Here is a 19,986-nt window from a genome sequence, read left to right as displayed (position 1 = left end):
CCAGGACCACTAAAAGCTTTACATTTAAAACCTAACCTGCTCTCTTAAAGGGGAATTCTGCTATTTTTAAACTTGGTCTAGTAGCTACAAAACAGGCAACAATGGCTGCAATCTAATTCTATGGATACATGTCATGTGCTTTAACCTCTGTGCAAATGGGACTTCCCTATTTCGCCCAGGGGCAGCAACCTGCATTGGGTGTCTCATCAGTTGTAACTCAAACAAAGATTATTTTATTTTTTGGTGATCGTTGCTGCTCCTGTCCAAGGACTGTCTCTAGTAAAACCAAAAGCGAACACTGACAAATTAATTTAAAACCAGACCATGACCTTTACTAAAACGTAACCTACTGTTTTTATTACCTCAAACAAACCTAGTAGTTCCTAAATCTAACCAAGTAGCTTTATTGCCTAAACCTAACCAAGTAGCTTATTGCCCAAACCTAGCCAAAGTGCAGCTGAAAATTAAAAAACAAAACTCTTGAAAAAATGAGTTTTCCAGCAGAAAATGTCTCATAAAGCCACCCAAAAAATCTTGCAAGGCAGAATGTCACCTTCCATGAGTTTAAATACACAAAATATTGGAAAACAATATGCACTCAGAGCCTGGGCTGAGACGGTCACAGAGCTCACTGAAGCGTGCACTTCTACGTCCTGAAAAACCACGCCCATTCGAGCGAAATATCAATTTTTGAGGGAGTCCCGTGTGCTAATAGCTAAGGAAATCAAAAAGACCAACATCACTGTATTAAGCAGCACTTTAATCAAATGAAGAACTGGTTCAATCACCAATTAAATCCATAATTGGTTCTGTAAATCTATGAATACACGAACCAAACAACAACATTTGCGCTCATTTCAAATCACATCATTTAACAATTTGATTTACAGAGTGTGGCAGTTCATTTAGTCGCTGCACTACAAACTACCAACTAGATTAGCAGAGGGACCTGCTGCATCAAATTACACACTCCCAATGTATCTACAAGTTCTGCTGCTGGCTAATTTTTAACTCTGGATAAGGTTGGTTCTATATAAATGGAGTAAATACAGCAATAGAGGCTCTTCATTTGGTCATTTGATCACCCTTTGAAAAGCTTAGCTACATTTATGAGTGCTACTTTAAGTATACCATATAATAAAACAATACATGTGTCATGTAGATGAAAGCACAGCAGGTTCAAACTTTATGTTCAGGAGTCAAAAAGCATGTTTTCAAAAGAAACCCAACCGTTCTAACTCGATTTAAACCCCACCCTTACACCTAACATTTTATTTTTCTTATCTGTTTTCTGCAATTAATCAATCATTTAATCTAGAAAATTTAACAAATTGAGAATAAATGCCTACTGCACATTCCCAGAAAGCCAGGATACATTGACAATGGCATAAAAACATAAAAACAGCAAATGCTCAAATCTGAGAAGCCAGAATCAATGCCTCTTTCAGAGCTCTACCCTAATTCATAAATGATATCTGTAGAACTCATTCAAGCACTCACAGCTCAACACACACTCTACATTTGATGCACTAAAGCTGTTGCCACTAGAGAACTTGTTCGGCTACTACATCACTGTGGTGTAAGAAAAAGCACTGTTGAGTTACATCACTTCCTGTGCATTTCAATCACTACAGGAAGAAAAAAGTTTCTGCATGTGAGCATGAGGCAGGTGAGGGTAATTGTGTGTAATTTCACATCCTTTGCAGCAAGCTACTGTGAACACAACTGATTTCCTGTCAGCGCAGCCAGATGCACACTACATCAGAGCATAAAGTCTAGAATATAGAATAATTGTAGCTGTAGAAGTGAAAGTTGGATATTGGTGTGTGTGTGTGTGTGAGCCTCAAGCCTTTTATCAGGTCACAGCTCTAGTTGTGCCAAAGTAGGCAACAGAATCTCTCCTCCGCATCGTTTTCTCTAGAAGTTCACATCTCACAAGATAGCACTCTGCACACATTTCACCTCTGTCCTCATGTACTTCTCTCCCCTCTCTAGTGTTGACCATCTCTCCAATTTCTGGGTTAAACCTTCTTCATGGAAAAGACAAGTGTTCTGCTCTCCTCAGCTTTGGTTCTTGGACTTTCTGTAGCACTTCATCTGCAGTTTCAGCCAAGCTTGAGCTCTCGTCTCGTACACACACACACACGTACACACACACACACACACACACACGTACACACACGCGCACACACACGCGCACACACGTACAAACACACACGCGCACACACGTACAAACACACACGTACAAACACACACGTACAAACACACACGTACACACACACACACACGTACACACACACACACGTACACACACACGTACACACACACGTACACACACACGTACACACACACGTACACACACACACACACACACACACACACACACACACACACACACACACACACACACACACACACACACACACAAGCATTGAGGCCCAGCTGCCTCTGCAGAGGGAATTAGGTGAACGGTCAGTGTGCCGCTTTAGATGCCAAATCTCATAAAAGGATGAGGCATATAGTCTCAATCTCAATGAGCAGGGTCTCTTTGAGCTGGATCTGTCTACATTGGACCTCTCTGAACTGGATGTCCCTGACTGTCTGTATCCTCTGCTTCCTAATGATAACCAGTGTATAAACTCAGACCTATGATTAACAATCAGACAAATGTTTACTACTGATAACCAACTCAAAAGTTGGATTAACTTAACAGTGTGCACTGTACAACAACTGTCAGTAGACAGTAAACAGCGTGCAGTATGGTTCAATTCAGTACATAATGTCAGTAGACAGTTAACAGTGTGCAGTATGGTTCAATTCAGTACATAATGTCAGTAGACAATGACAGTTAACAGTGTGCAGTACTACCAGCAGTCACAGAATACAGCTATTGACAGCAACACGTTCAAAAGCAGACAGGTCGTAAGTCCTTAGCAATAAAATGTGCTATAGATGCTGTGATTACCTTTGACCCACCGAGTTGCGGCTAAGTTATGGCTGGAAAAAGTGTTTAATCTTCGTGTGTGTTCTTGCTAGTGCTAGCTTTACTAGCATCCTCGTCGTCTGCACAGGTTCCACCAAGCCGTCTCACCAGGTGAACACTGTTGGACATGTTGCTTTTGTTTCCTTGGCAATGCTACACTAACGTTCCTGTATCACATCTCAGAGAGTCTCGCACGATGGACCCAGCCAACAGTACAGCAGAAAGGCCTTATTTTATAATCCACATACAGACATGCATGCTTTCAAATTATTTCAGTCATTAATTAATGCTGTTAACTTTTTTAACATATTCCTTACTCCAATAGGGGTCTAAAGACACAATGTCGTTCAATGTAATTGTAAAGCACACTGATGCAATGTGATTGAGATTTTTTGGCTATATAAATAAAACTGATTTGATTTAGATCGTTTTTCAAATTTCATCATTCAACGTGAATCAATCTGGATTGAGAATTGATTCTCGATCGAATCAGAAAACCTGGAATCATAATAAGATCGAATAGTGAGGTTCCCAAAGATTCACACACCTAATCATTTATTATTATATTTATTATTTATTACAGTAGAGCTGAAACAATTAGTCAATCGATTGGTACAGTGACAGAAAGTGAAACTGATTAATCGTTTAACTCGTTTTAAGCAAAAATAGTTGTTCACGGGTCCCAGCTTCTCAAATGTGAATACGTTCTGGTTTTCTTAGTCTTCAATGATATTAAACCATACATTTATATATTGGTTTTTGACTATTGGTCATACAATCTAAATAGGTCACTTTTTTTTCTTTGTCATTTTTTAATGAAATGAGAAAATTTATTGATGGATTAGTTGCAGCCCTTCACCCAAGTATGACTGCTATTTCATCTGCCTCTTAACCTTCAGCATGGGCTACAATACAAGGTGGTTAACATAGGTATGTATTATTAGCAGCACAGCAGGCCCTAAGGCTCCTATTCTACAGTCCAACACAAATTCAGTAAACTACCCAATGACATTAAGAAAAGATTAAGTAAAACAACTGAGAAGTTGTGATCACTTATGTGGTTTCACAAGACCACACTGATGTTTATCAGTGTTTCCAGATATGACAGCCTGTACAGACTCAAGCTTTAAACAACATGGGTCAACTTGAAAGAAGATAATGTCTCGACTTAAAACGAACAAAAAAAATCGCCATTGCCTGTGTGAGAAGGCCTTTCCTCCTCTCCATTATTAGTGGTGCACCAATAGCATTTTCCCCACACGTGATTCCAAGCACATCATTAAGTGGATTGCCCTCTGCTGCATAATTATACATAACATACAACATATTAGTCATTCATGTTGTTGTCATGGCATGAAAACTTACATAGTGTCCGTATCAGTTAAGTACAGAGTATTGGACTGTTTATCTGAAACAGATTAATTTGCAGATAGGTGTTTCGAGACATACCACAATAGACCTTTTTTCACAGCAGCCATTTTGACATAAAACAGTAGGGTAAACACAGGTGTTACCAATGACACTAATTAAGATTCTGTTCCATTCAGGTCAAACAGAGTCATGGTGCTGCTATTGTGCATGTTGGCTCACTAGTAACTCTCCGCTGCACTAAACGGAAAGGCGCCTTCATTAACTGTCATTAATTAAACCTGTGTTTACCTTCTATTTCATGTCAATATGGCTTCCGTGAAAAAGGTCTATATCAGAGTTAAGTGAATCTGTACACATTTAGATAAAGTATGCCTGAAATGTCACATAATACAGAAAGCTGGAGGAATACAAGAAGATGTTTCTTAACAAAAGGAAACTATTAAAGCTGAAACAAAGAACTTTCATTTTTTGTGGAGTCTGGTGGCCTCTTTGGACAAAAGTGAATCCAAGTAAACTTCTTTTAGTGTTGTACTGTGCCACCAGACTACAGAGCAGTTTCTTACCTCAATTTATCCTCAGCACTCCGCCATGAATACATTTTCTCATCTATTACTCATTGAAACCATATAAGTTGTAATTGGACCCCATGACTGGCATTAAGAATAACTGTTTTAGTTATACATAAGTAGCCAATCTTCTAGCTGATGGTCTCTTTTCCTCTTTTCCGCAATGAGTGTGTAACACTTTACTGCATCACACACACGAGCAAGTGTCCAGGTAGTTACAACAAGAAGCTAGGTTGCATTTCAGTACAGACTTGTGACAGGGGCAAAGAGATGGAGGGGACATTATTGGAAGACGCAGAAGACAAAAGGAGTGTTTTAGAGTTCAAGAGTTCATATTATTGTTTAGTGTGTTATGTCAGAATGTTTGGACAAATTGTATTTTGATGCTTTGGCAACATTGTTATTGAAACTTTCATGCCAATAAAGCCCCTTTAAATTGAATTGAATTGAGTGTGATGGAGCAAGTGCCCAGACAAGAGTAAATCTTGTCGAGACTAGATGGGCACCAAGTCACCAAAAATACCAATTCTTGCATAATGTTACCTTAACCTGCAGATTATTTTCTCAATTAACTGATTAATGCTTTGGTCTATAAAACATCAGAAACCTGTGAGAAACTCCCTTCAGAACATGCTAGAGCTCAAGGTGATGTCTTCAAATGTTTCTTAATCTTACTACATAACAGTAAAGAAAAGCAGTGAATTCTCACATTTAAAACTGAAGCCATGCTGTTGCTTGAAAAACATTCAATTTACAAAACAGATACAGATGTAACAAAAGCACCTAACAGTTTCAGAATGAGAGGGACAAGCCCCATCCTTCTCTTTCCTGTGTTTTGTAACCCCAAGCAAACCATGTCTCTAAATAAAACCTGAGATAATGTATCAGGACTTTGACCTCTGGGTGGCCGACAGTTTTATTACCTCATTTAAACAAAGTCAGAAAAAATATGAAAAGGGTTTGGTTCTGACACTGCTGGAGGCAGGCACATGTGTCTGTGTGTTTAACAAAATAATTTACAGCTCCACAAGTTCCACCTCACCTGAAACCATAAGTAATCACTGAGTGGCTCTAACACGTATAGTTTTAGCTGACTTGATAAGTGAGCCAGCTAGGCCGTGGAATTCACACCAACTGTGCAGCTCTGTCAAACCACCATTATCAGGGCCAAGCATTCAGCCGAGCCGAAACCACAGAATATCACTGCCAAGTTAGAGCCACTGAATGGTTTTTCTGGCAGCCAGTGGCATTACACAGTCATTCACTGTAGTGCAGTAGAGATGGGTCTTCATTTAACAGAAACCCAAAGAGGAACTCTAATGAAAACACTCATCATTTCCAACCCCATCAACATAAGTCTTATGCTGAAACTTACACATAGGTGTCTGTTCAGAGTACTGGACAGCTGATCACAGTACTGTGTAGCTGGAATATGGATGTGTGACATATCTGACTATATATCCCTATCAGTGAAATTATAGCCTATAATGTGAAGCCAAATTGCTTTTATTAACTTAGTTGTGCAGAATGTGCTGTACTCCAATACAGTAGGGAGTGATATGCACCTTTTAAAGTTCATCTGTGATCAACCAATAAAAACTGGAGGAGAAGGAAAAACAAGCACAGCATGCTGTTGTCACACTCTTGACGTCAGACTGCTGCACCTGGGTAAGGAGACTAATTTGTTGCATCATGCTTGACCAAATGGCTCACTGTGTGTATGCAGTGTGTATGCAGTGTGTTAGTGTGGGGTGAAAGGAGGAAGAGAGATTAGCCAACAGCAGCTCAATGCAGTCCTGTCTGTGCTGTTTAAAGTTTGGCAGCTAAACTGTCTGTAGCCTCCAGGCTTTACTACAGGAAATCTCTGCCATGTCAACAACACCATGTTTCCACAGAGACGGAGACAGAGAGACAGAGAGAGAGACAGAGAGAGACATATCTTGCTGCCCAATGTGTCAACATGCCACAACCTGAGGGACAGTGAATGACACACACACACACACACACACACACACACACACACACACACACACACACACACACACACACACACACACAGAGTATATATAATTAATGTAAATCAATCTTGGTGTTGTGTTTGTGTTGTTATTTGTTATGGTCTGTCCGAATGTTTGGACAAGTTGTGTTTTGATGCTTTGGCAACATTGTTGTAAAACTTTCATGCCAATAAAGCCCCTTTGAATTGAAAAATTTAATTGAATTGAGACAGAGACAGAGAGACAGAGAGAGACAGAGACAGACAGAGAGAGAGACACACAGAGACAGAGACACGAGAGACAGACAGAGACACAGACAGACACAGAGAGAGACAGACAGAGACAGAGAGACAGAGAGAGACAGACAGAGACAGAAAGAGACAGAGAGACAGACAGAGAGAGAGAGACAGAGATACTGTATATACTGTATATATAATTAATGTAAATCAATCTTGATGTTGTGTTGGTGTTCATGTTGTTTGTTGTGTTCTGTCCGAGTGTTTGGACAGATGCTTTGGCAACATTGTTGTTAAAACTTTCATGCCAATAAAGCCTCTTTGAATTGAATTGAGAGACAGGCAGAGACAGAGAGAGAAAGACAGAGAGAGAGAGACAGAGACAGACAGAACGCAGCCAAAGTAACAAACTCCACCAGAAGCTCTGAACAACCTCAACAGGCTCCTGAGGAAGTGAGTGATCTCCCTCTTCCTCTGAGAGCACGTGTGCATCCACCCACCTCCCATTGCAACCAGGATCTAAACCGCTATAATTTATACCTTTGTTCCCAAATGGAGGACAGCACGCAGGAGCTGGCTAGCTGTGTGGGTAATTACGCTCAAGTGAGGGGATGCAGGGCCGTGTGTGTTTGGGGCTGGATTTGAGGCCCGGAAGGAAGGAAGAGGAGGAGGGGGGGGGGGAGGGGGGGGCAAGAAAGCAAGAGAAAAAAAGAGTGAAGCAGTGAAGCTGGAGAAAATCTGGTTATTTTATGCACGGCTGCTTCGTTAATGGACAGTGTCTGTTAGTGTGTGTCTGTGTGTCTGTGTGTATAGTGTGCATGTTGGGCTATGTGCGTGTGTTTCGGGGAGGAGTTGGTCAGCAGGGAAAGGCTGTGTTTATCCAATCTGTTCCCTGCCTTTACCATGTGGTAGGAAAACCACTGGCCGGCTCCCAGTCTGATCCCAGAGGACACAGAGGCTGACCCAGAGACAGGCACAGCAGAAGAAGAGGGAGAGAAGTAGGCCACAGGGGGTGAAGGAACCTGCTCGTGGGGAGGGAGAGAGAGAGGGAGAGAGGGAGAGGGGGAGAGAGAGAGAGAGAGGGAGAGAGAGAGAGAGAGAGAGAGGGAGGAGGGGGAGAGAGAGAGAGAGACTCAAAGAATTTTTTTTTAAAAAAACATTTGCATCTGAAAGTGTGTTTCAAGCTGAGGTGCAGATGCAGATGTGTATGTGCAAACAAGGATAAGAGACTAAATAAATACTTTTACACAATCTGTTATTGTGTGAATTCTCTGCCTTACTGATGGGACTCAAGTTTTCTGCAATTTTTGAAACATTTTAGATAAGGCCAGCCCTTCAAAGTCAGAAGAATGAATGCAGTTTAAATTTTTGCACACCACCATGGAAAATCCATTCATACTGTCCCATCTTGAAAGTCAAACAGTATCGAAGTTGTTTTGAACCAGGACTATGTTTGATATAGTGCTTAGCTGCAACAATTAATCATACTGTCATAACTGTAAACTGATTATTGTCGGGTTTTGGACAAAAGAAAACAAGCACTTGAGATAGTCATCTTGGGCTTTGGAAAACAATTTCTCACCATTTTCTGACATTGTATAGAGCAAACAAATCGATTAGTCAACAAATTATGACAATGAAAATAAAAGTTAGTTGCAGCCCTAGGTAAATTACACTGCTGTGGTTCTTGAAAAGCTGTCACATATCCAACCAACTCAAGGCTCTCATCTGAACTTGATGATGATGATAGAACGAAAGGATTTACTGCCCTTCAAATAGCTGTGAAATGCCATATAAAAACACCCTTGTGACCAGCTGACTGGTCTCCTCTACACATCTACTCGACGTCACCAGATAGTGATGGACAAAAAAATGTATTTACAATGCTGGCTGATGACGACAGGCTTTATAGGCAGCAAAGTCCATGAAAATGTTTTAATTCTAAGACGCTCATGACTTAAAAGTATAGCTTTAGCTAGAGTGATGCCTCTCACACCTCTCTAGAACTGTGGGGATCAATTTTTTTGCTGCACTTTGGATCCAAGAATTCACTGCATGTTTGGCTTCATCACCAGTTCAAAATCCCTACACAATTAAATATTTTGAGTAGGCATTGACCAATATGGTTTTTTCTCGTCCGATATCAATTATTAGAAATCAAGGAGACTGAAAACCAATATTTGGGACTGATATAATTTTCTCAAGTACTGTTCTAAGTACAATTTTGAGGTACTTAACTTGAGTATTTCCTTTTTCTTCTGCTTAATACTTCCTTACCACTACATTTATTTGATAAATGTAGCTACTAGTTACTTTGCAGATTTAGATTATTTAGTTTATATGCTATTAATCGTGATGTGTTCCCAATCAGATATTGTTGTGGACAGAATATTGTGAGAGGATGTTGCATCACAGACAAAGTAGCACATTTTTAGATTAGTTTATTTTATCTGCAATCTGACAGAAAAATCCCTGATAATTGGAAAATGCTGAATATCGGCCCTGATTGGTCAAACACCTCATTTTTTGATTATTTTGTCTAGACAAAATATCAGAATTTTCTGAGCACTGACAATTGTGCTCTCGGCCTTGAAACAAAAAGGTTTTTGGTCAGAGCTATATACTATATCTATAACTCAACTCCACTCATACAAGAGATCTGTTCAACCTCTGTTTAACTCATTGGAGACTGCTGTAGCGTGTGACCCAAATTCAGCTCAGGTCAGATGACGTACACTGACCCCTTCAGGATGACAACCAATGAAGATTGAACTCTTGTCAACAAACCATTAATGTTTGTACATATTACCGAGGTGAGGAGGATCCTAAAGTGTTCGATTTCATTTCATGAATGGATGGATGTTACGTGGCTGGAATATTTGGTAAGTACAGTATGAAGTAAAGTAACGTTAACAGAATGGTTTCTGTTCCTGCCTGGCTGCCTTCAGTGTCCTGTCTCCATCGTGGACAAGGTGATGGCGTTTTGTTATCTGTTAAGACTAGATAACTTGTGGGGAGAATAAACTGAAAACAGGTCAGATGAGAGGGGTCTGGCCATGTGAGACTAGATATGACTTGAATGCCACACTCGTCAGCCTCCAGTAAAATCAGCCGATCCAACGTTTAGCGTTACCCCGGTAACGTTAGCCTATATTTTCTAACCCTATCGCCAGAGTTATGTGTGGAAGTGGAGAATTACTTTATGAACAAAAATATCTCTGATGTAACGTTAGTCTCTTAGTCTACACTGAAAAATGTGACATTAAATTTTATTAGCAATTCACACTTGTATGGCTGCTTCATATCACGTTAACAGACATCAGTACTTTAGATTATCAGGAGTCAATCACATGCACACATACAGCGGGGAAAATAAGTATTGAAAGCGTCAACATTTTTCTCAGTAGATATATTTCTGATGGGGCTATTGACATGAAATTGTCACCAGATGTCGGTGACAACCCAAGTAAACCACACATACAAAGAAATCAAAACATGTATATCCATAAATTAAGTTATGTGTAATAAAGTGAAATGACACAGGGAATAAGTATTGAACACGAAGAAAAGGAGGTGCAAAAAGGCATGGAAAGCCAAGAAACCAGCTGAAATCTGTCAGTATTTAGAAAGCAATCCTGCCCCCTATCAGTGCAAATTAATATCAGCTGGTTTAGTCCTAATTCTAATTGATGGCCTATAAAAAGGTTTCTCATTACCAAGGTGTCACACAATGGGCATCTCATGATGGGTAAAGCAAAGAGCTTTCTCAAGACCTTTGCAACCTTATTGTTGCAAAACATACTGACGGCATTGGTTACAGACGTATTTCTAAACTTCTGAATGTTCCAGTGAGCACTGTTGGGGCCCTTATCTGGAAGTGGAAAGAACATCATTTCACTATAAACCGGCCACGACCAGGTGCTCCTCGCAAGATTTCTGACAGAGGAGTCAAAAGAATAATCAGAAGAGTTGTCCAAGAGCCAAGGACCACTCACGGAGAGCTTCAGAAAGACCTGAAATTAGCAGGTACAGTTGTTTCAAAGAAAACAATAAGTAATGCACTCAACCACCATGGCCTCTGTGCACGCTCACCGCACAAGACTCCACTGTTGAAGAAAAAGCATGTTGAAGCTCGTTTAAAGTTTGCTGCACAACATTTGGACAAGCCTATGAAATACTGGGAGAATATAGTCTGGTCAGATGAGACCAAAATTGAACTCTGTGGATGTCATAGCACACACCATGTTTGGAGGACAAATGGCACTGCACATCACCCCAAAAACACTATACCAACAGTGAAGTTTGGAGGTGGGAACATCATGGTGTGGGGCTGTTTTTCAGCATATGGTTCTGGCAGACTTATAATTGAAAGAAGGATGAATGGAGAAATGTACCGAGACATTCTTGATAAGAATCTGCTGCCATCTACCAGGATGCTGAAGATGAAACGAGGGTGGACATTTCAGCAAGACAATGATCCCAAACACACAGCCAAGGAAACTCAATTGGTTTCAGAGAAAGAAAATAAAGCTGCTAGAATGGCCCAGTCAGTCACCTGACCTGAATCCAATTGAAAATCTATGGAAAGAACTGAAGATCAGAGTTCATAGAAGAAGCCCCCGGAACCTTCAAGATTTGAAGACGGTTTGTGTGGAAACCAATAAAGGCTTTTCTACTAAGTATTAAATAAATTTCAGTAAGCGTGTTGAATACTTTTTCCCTGTGTCAATCCACTTTATTACACATAACTTAATTTATGGATATACATGTTTTGATTTCTTTGTATGTGTGGATTAATTGGGTTGTTACCGACATCTGGTGACAAGTTCATGTCAATAGCCCCATCAGAAATATATCTACTGAGAAAAATGCTGTATTTTCAGCATACGTGGCCCTCAAATGATGATGATTGGCTCAGCGTATCCTTCCTGCAAAATGGTACTACTCCGTCGTGCGGTCGGTGGAGGCTGTGCAGCCATCGGCACCTTCTGGAGCCAAGTTCAGCTGATAACTGTCCTTTGGCTGCTGTGACTAAGGAATTTCCCCATTTGCGGGACAAATAAAGGATTTCTGATTTCTGATTTCTGATAACAATGGTTTGTAAAAAAGGTCCAATCTGCACTAATTAATCGGCCAAACCAATTAATCGGTCAACTTCTACTGACCAACATACCAAAACTCAAATACTCTTCATTTAATGCCATAAGTGATGAAGGAAAGCAACAACTCCTCATATTTAAGATGCTGGAATCAGCAAATGTTTGACATTTTTGCTTTAAAAATAACTTAAATGGGGCGCCACAATGGCTCAGTTGGTAGAGCACACATCACGTATACAGAGGCTCTGTTCCAAAAAAAATTATAAAAAGAAATATCTTATATGATTACATCAATTATCAAAATAATAAAATAAATTAATTAATTTTCTTTTATTGCATAATCGTTACAGCTCTAGTCCCATTCATTTAAGACGGTTAGGGTCATATCATCAGATCATATATCTCTGGATTTTTTTTCACTGCTCTTTGTTCATGTGAATATTTCAACAGTGACATTTGAACATTAAAAATTGGATGCAGTGTGAACCTAAATGAAAATCAGATCAAACTGTTGCAGGTGAGGGGAAACCGTTGCTCTGTGATGCACATGGGTTATCACAGAGGCCCATTACCAGTCTTTGCCTTTGGGGAAACCCCTACAGCTCCTGACAAACTATCAAAAGGGGGAAGACTTCTCCAAAACTACAGGTTTCATTACATGCTGGAGTCCAAACCCACCAGTGGTTTGGGGCTGTTGAGAGATTTGTCATCCCTGTGCAGAGAAGAAACTTTGTGATGTTCTTGTTTCTCAGAAATGTTTCCAGAGAGTTCTTGGCCTTCATTTGCATTTTTAGATCAGAAAGAGTCGCCAAAGAAAGTTTTTATAATCAATTTCCCTGAAAACACTGAACTATCCCTTTATGTGAGACATAAAACACACACACACACACACACACACACACACACACACACACACACAGTATAGACCAGGTTAACCCAGCATCTCCTTAATCAATCACTGCTTTTGACATGCCCTTTTAGCCCTTGGGACAAGCAGGTGTGGACCGTCTCCCAAGAGATCATCTTCCTAACGGGATGTTGATTCCACGAGCAAACAGCTCTAACCTTTCATCAGCCATGTGAATCACTCTAACAAGAGAACTGGTGATGGAGGTGGAAGGATACACGCATGCCACAACACTGCCATTAAACCACGCCGTGCTCAGGGAAGCTGATGAGATTTTCGTGGTGCCACTTTTCAGCGATTTAATTCATCAGCAGCGGATGACACAAAACTCCCACATATTTCCAGTGGAGTGTCCTGGGTTTTTAGCTTTGCTTATTCGTTTCTCAGCAGCAGTAACGTCCGATCGTGGAAGAGAGCTGAAGGATGAAGAGGAACAACAGGACATATTACACATCAGCACCGGGAGGAGGTCACGGATAGATTAAAAGGTACGCACACGTATGGGTCAGAGATGTACTTGACAGGCCGTCTCCTCTATCACGGCACAGAAAACACATACAGCCCACACACAGACATTTGAGAGCTGTATTAATGCCAGCCTCTCTTCTAGGCACAGCACTTGGTCCAGAAGGCCCTCGCTGCAGGAGGAGGATGGGGGGATGGGGGAGGCGAGTGCAGAGGAGGGGGCAGAAGGAGAGACAGGTATGAGGGAGGGATGAGAGAGAGCGAGAGCAACAGTGATGGCACTCAGCTTTGAATGTCACCACGGTGCTAAAGACCCCCAGTAACCTTTTGGCTGGAAATGAGAGGACTGGAGGGAGGGGAGGTGAAGAGAGGGAAGGAAACAGACAGGCAGGCAAAGATGGAGAGACAGAAAGAGATAGAAAGGGTGAGAATGAAGAGTAGAAAGAAGAGGAGGGAGCACATGCATGGGCGTGGGGAGAGGGGTGGGCGAGTGGGTGAGGGGTGGAGGTGGAGTGATAGGTGGCAAGATGAAAGAGATGGAGACAAACAACAGCACCACTTCTCATCCCTGCTAAGAGGGCTGCCATCCACGACACATGATGACAGGAGACAAAATGGCCACCCTAACAAAGACCAGTCCTCTGGCTCAGATACCCAACACCAGCCTTTCACCACGTAACTGTATAACAGAAGCAGAGAAGCATCAGGTGCTATATACCTTACACCGGGAACAAAAAGTCAGGTCAGTATTGGGCTTTAAGCCTGTTGTCAGAGTCACCACCACTAAAATACACAATTTTCCCTGCTGACAAGGAGGGAAGGTTTGTGAATACTTTTCAAATCAGATATCTGACCAGAAAACTAACGGCCATGTGGAAAGGATTCAGGAAAGTCTAGTTGGTCAAATCTGCAGTGACCTCATAGAAATATTGTCACAATTCCTCCCAAGTATGTAAATGTTAATGTTATATCACCGAAAGCTGTTCTGATACCATCTTTTTCTTCCAGATACTGTGACCTGAACTTGCGGTTTGGCAGATACCGAGTACCAATCTTATACAAGTACATAAAAAAAACATATAATAATTCAAATAAATAAATGAAAACGGCTGTATACGAGTAACCCTGTATGTATGTGATATGATGCTATTGTGTGGCCTGGCCTATATCTAGCCTGGTCATTGTGCTTTTTCTAACCAATTTCAATGTTGACGATATAGAATGTGTTTGCAACTTTAAACATATGACAGAACTCAAAGATTTATCAGCTTTCAGTTTCTATATCAGGAGCCTTCCAAGTTGGCTTTTATTAAAGATCAGCAGCTGTGTCTTTTCAGGAATGTCACATGCAACTCTGAAAATACCATAAATATACATTACATGGTTGGATTCTTTATGTTGCTAAAAAAGTACAACTGAGTGCTGCAGCCTCTGAAGACCTCTACGAATCAGCTGCTTATGGCAGCACAACCTAAGAAAAAGTGCTAAGAACAAGTATTCACAATGAAAAACACCAAAAGGTGAAGGTGCTGCTCAGCTTTCGCTTTGAGGACAGTTTACTGTAAAATTTGAGGACAACGTTACAAGACATTTTAGTAATTGACCAAAAACTAACTTCTGATGAAACAGATTATAGAAGATTTCAGGACAATTTGCTGAAAATTCTGCCCTTCAACCATTTAAAGCAACTTATTTTAGAAAGTTAAAATATATTACTTTGAGGTGCCAGGGTTTTTACTTTTTGTTTGGCAATTCCATTTACTGAGCAGCATTGTTCATGTAAAGCAATTTGTCCAGTAAAAATGTGCTTTTGATATGAACATCCCATCAGCCTCCGGAGAAAAACAAATCAAAGCCCCGATCACAGAGCTACAGCTTCCCTTCAGATAAATCCACATCGACATATACACTCAACTGTTTTTAATGTGACTGGTTTTGAGATATTTGAACTAATAATTCAATAAGAGGAAGTGTAATTTCATTCAGATTTGGAAGAAATAAGGGTGATAGAGATGCCTCCAAAACCAATATTATAAAAATGTACACTCTGAAGAAGTTGAAGACGTTAACAGCCACAAAACTACAACAGTGAACAGAATGAACTGACAGGGGATTTTAAATAAATAGAAACTGAGGGGTAAACAATAGTTTGCAAAGTCATGAGCAAAGTCAGTTTATAAAGGGAGTTTGAATATGTACAAAAGATAACCAGCAGAGTAAACTAAGATGGGATGGACACAGACGTTAACGATGGCCATTTTCACAAGCAGAGTACGACAACATCAGTGTTTTCAGTGACAAATTATAGTGCTCTCTGCATGCCATCAGGGGCACAACTGACACACTCTCTCTCACACACACACACACACACACACACACACACACACACACACACACACACACACACACACACACACACACTCTCACACACACACACACTCTCTCACACTCACACACACACACACACACACACACACGTCAGTAGAGAGTGGCACATAATGAGTGAAAGGTTTAGATAACCAAGGCTGGTCACACTAATGATGCATTGGTCAAAATAGCAGGGAACAGCTTATTCAAACACATGACACATTGATGGACACCTGTTCAAAATCAAGTGTTTCCTTCATTCTTCCAAAAGCTAAACTGCCTGAAGGACCAAGGCCTATATACAGTGAATGGTTGAATCTTTATGGTCGTAAATGTTATTTAAATGTGTTTAGATAAGATAGTGGTGACATACTAATAATAACAGTAATACATTTTACTTAGTGCTTTTCATGATACTCAAAGACACTTTACATTATCACATTTTATATATGTGGTGAACGAGCATCACTGAATGGATGCTACACTGAAAACTGAATTGCTCCATCCTGTGAAATCTCAATTAACTGTCAAATCTTAATGTTGTATTTTGTAGGGTACGAGTTTCTAGCACGTGTTGTCTCCCTGCAACTTAAGCCGGGGGTAAGGAGGCCGGGAGTTCCCTGGCTGTGTTAGAGGCCATGTCGGGGGACTGAGCTGAAAATGGGAAACGGCATGACAGAAATCTACATATTGTAGGTTTTTGTGGTCTGGAGCATACAGGACGAACAAAACATTGTAATATTTTCAAAAAAGGAACCAGCCTTTGTTTCAGGCAGTTAAATTGACCTACTTACATCCAAAGAGTACCGTATGGCAACGTGATTGTTCTTGAAACTATTAAGCAGCATTTACACTTTGTCTTCTAGTTTTAAATGGTAATGCCTGTTTTACTCTGCACCCATATTTCTCTATTCCTCAAAATGATTTTCTGATTCGAAGGCCAACCAGTCGAAGTTTAGACAAGCAACTCCAAGGTCACAACTTCCAGGAAAGCCCTGTTGAGTTTGGACTCAAAACCAGGCTTCACTCCTGAAAAGATTCAAAATGGCACTAATCTGCAAGCATGAAACCATTGAAATATATATTAAGTACATAAAATACAAATGTTTGAACAGAGTTGTTAATGCAATTCAAATGAGGGAACATTTAACTTTGTGCCCAAGCTTCAGCTCAGACCAACTGCCTCCCCACCAAACCACAAGAAAAGACAGAAACAAACGGGAGAGACCAAGTAGTGCTGAACATCTGGTGTGTGTGTGTGTGTGTGTGTGTGTGTGTGTGTGTGTGTGTGTGTGTGTGTGTGTGTGTGTGGTCGGGCCTCTTATCTCTAGCTCAGTGGCCCGCTAAACATTACTAGCTGCCATCTTGGCTCACAAACACAAGGTGGTGGGAGTAGCAGCTCCTGGCTCCACGGCAGACAGGAGGAAGAATAACGATCCTCACTCAACATGTCAGACTGTGAATAAAGCACCGTGTGAGAATGAACGGCAGCTTTGTGTGGGATTTTTCTCCCCTGAGGCAGAGCATCCAAAGTTTGGTGAGAGTAGCAGGGTGACCAGTATACAAGTTGACCAATTACAGGACACATAATGGGGGAAAGAGGACATAAGCACAAGAAACACAGACAGAAAAGTCAGACTGTAAACAAGGAAAATACAAACGTTTGTTGTGTCGTGTAAAAGATGTGATGCTGTAACTATGGATCAGTACACGGACCCGGCAGGTGTTCTGAGCGGTATTTTGTCCTCATCGAGGATCAAGTGGATCCGTAGTGGCCGCAAAACTTCGGTCACCGGATACAATGAAACACGCAAACCTGCTTTCTTAACAAAAGCTAAAACGCGGAAAAGACGTGGCGATACTTTGCTCGCTAACATCGACAAAAAGTGAAGAGAAAGATTTGTAAAGTTAATTTTCTTTTCGCACCGACTGATAACCGCCCCGAGCAGATTAATGGCTTGCTCGGGGGTATTGGTGGGGGTGGGCAATAAGTGGTCTTCGCCAGTACACAATAGGGATGAGAAGTGGCTAACAGGCTAGCTGAACTTCTGTGTCCTAGCGCTGGGCTAACCTCCAGCCGCTAGCACGGCTAATTAGCCTATCAGCGGTATTTCGCACGTCGTTCCGAACCAAGGAACGATTCGCTCATCTCGGTTTTTATTCAAGTTATACACTTTTCTCTCTACTCCAAAGCTGTATGTAAGATCCACAGTCTTTTTCGTACATACTAAAGAGGGTTTGGTAATTTAAAATATGAAAGAAACAACGTGAAAAACACGGTTGTATGGAATGACCGCCTGGCCTCACAGCTCCCCCCTCTCCTCCACTGATCTGTCCCTTCCGTCCAATAAAACTAGCGTCTACTACGGACACTATCCCCCTTCAATAAAAACACAAGTATTCAATGGAAATACAACTATTGTGCATACTTTTGAGTGGAAACATCTGATTTCAACACAGTCGAAGCGTTTTTGGCGATATATGCCCAGTATTCTCCTCTGGGAATCTCCCTCAGAGCTCCGCTCATTCAGTCGGCCAGTGACTCACCTCTACGCTCGAGCCACCTCGTGTCTCACAGAAGCCTCAACACAATTAGCTAACTGGGCTAACACTCACTCTTATAAAGTCCATGTTTCATACCACAAAATTCAACAAGTTGTCGGGGGAATGGACTCAGAGCAGCAGAGAGGGGCTCTGTTTGTGTTGGGCTGCAAATTTTTCTTTCCACTTTTCAACTAACTAGTGGGACTGTTGTGCGTGTCTGTGTGTGTGTGTGTGTGTGTGTGTGTGTCTGTGCGATGCAGCGAGTGGCAAAGCTAAATTTGCTATTGTTAGCATGTCGGCATGGCAGCTAACGTTACATAGACCTTCAATGACTTTCTGCTGAAATGAGAAAATAAAACACGAGCGAGAGAAACTGGCAGTCCTGACCGGCAGCTTTCCAGCGAGTTAGCCATGAATGAAGTGCCCATCGGGCTGAAAACACAACTCAGTCGCCGGATTACAGTCCGATTGCGTTGAAAAAGTATGGAAAACTTACTATTAAGAAAGGATATAAGTGAAACGGGTTTAATTCTCATTTAGCGGCCACAATAAACTATCACACAGACACTCAGTTCTGCTGGATAACATTTAAAATGCACTCAGTCAAAGGAGGATTTGTTAGCTTACCCAACAAGCTCGGTCACTTCGGGCTTTTTATCAAATCAACTCCTCGTTAGTGGGCTCGTATCTCCGCTCGCTTGAAAAAAATCCACCGTGGTCCTTTTACGTTGGAAATAAAAATAACAGAGGAAAAAAGTTCAAGTTTGTATTTCATGAAATATTTCTCCGGCGTGTTTCGCATCTGCGACCTCGCCGACAAGTGTGCGTGTCTCTTCTCTCCTTTGTGTTAATTTCACTCAAATCGAGTTTAATCCGATCGATCCCTCGGCTGGTCGCGCTCCCGAGTCCTCCCCTCCAGACACTCGCTCACCTTCCTCGGCCAGGGGGGGCGCGCTCCCGAGGACCTCTCATACAGATAAACAAGCGGCGTGCGCGGTCACTGACCCCGTCGTGCCCGCGTGACGCTCTCTGTGACTTCTTATGTGGGGATGGTACGGATCCACATGGCCGTCAAATGGACTGTGGTTCGGTGTTTCAATATGTGGGTATAAAATTCAATTTCTTTGTATATTTTAAAATTGCATTAATGTAAAGACTTTATGACACAAGACAGGAACCTGTGTGGAAGCCCAGTATGAACCAGTATAGACAGAACACTGTTCCTGACCAGGGAAATGTACATTAATCACAGTTCAGTTTGAAAAATGATCTCAAAAAATGAATTTTTATTAATAAATGCTCCCATAAATACATAAATTAATACAAAAAATAAAGTTTGAGTCTAATTGTTTTGTTTTACCCATCTGTCCTGCTGCTTTAAGTTTCTATTCTTCATGTTGAGGATGATGGTAAAGAAAAAGTTCAGTCTTTGTCGTGTCAGGGAACAGACT

At 41.2% G+C, this 19,986-nt stretch overlaps 1 protein-coding gene across 1 annotated transcript in view; it reads right to left on the bottom strand.

Moving 5' to 3' along the window:
• chd7 (chromodomain helicase DNA binding protein 7) overlaps positions 1 to 19,470 on the bottom strand; it is an 83,251-nt gene extending 63,781 nt beyond the window's left edge. The window contains exon 1 of the mRNA XM_073490562.1: positions 19,163 to 19,470. The gene's annotated coding sequence lies outside the window, so the exon portion shown is untranslated. The remainder of the gene's footprint in view (positions 1 to 19,162) is intronic.
• Between the last annotated feature and the right edge of the window lie 516 nt (positions 19,471 to 19,986).

The sequence above is a fragment of the Pagrus major genome, chromosome 21, assembly GCF_040436345.1.
Source record: "Pagrus major chromosome 21, Pma_NU_1.0".
Lineage (NCBI taxonomy): Eukaryota > Metazoa > Chordata > Actinopteri > Spariformes > Sparidae > Pagrus > Pagrus major.
This window is presented reverse-complemented; position numbering and strand designations above follow the sequence as displayed.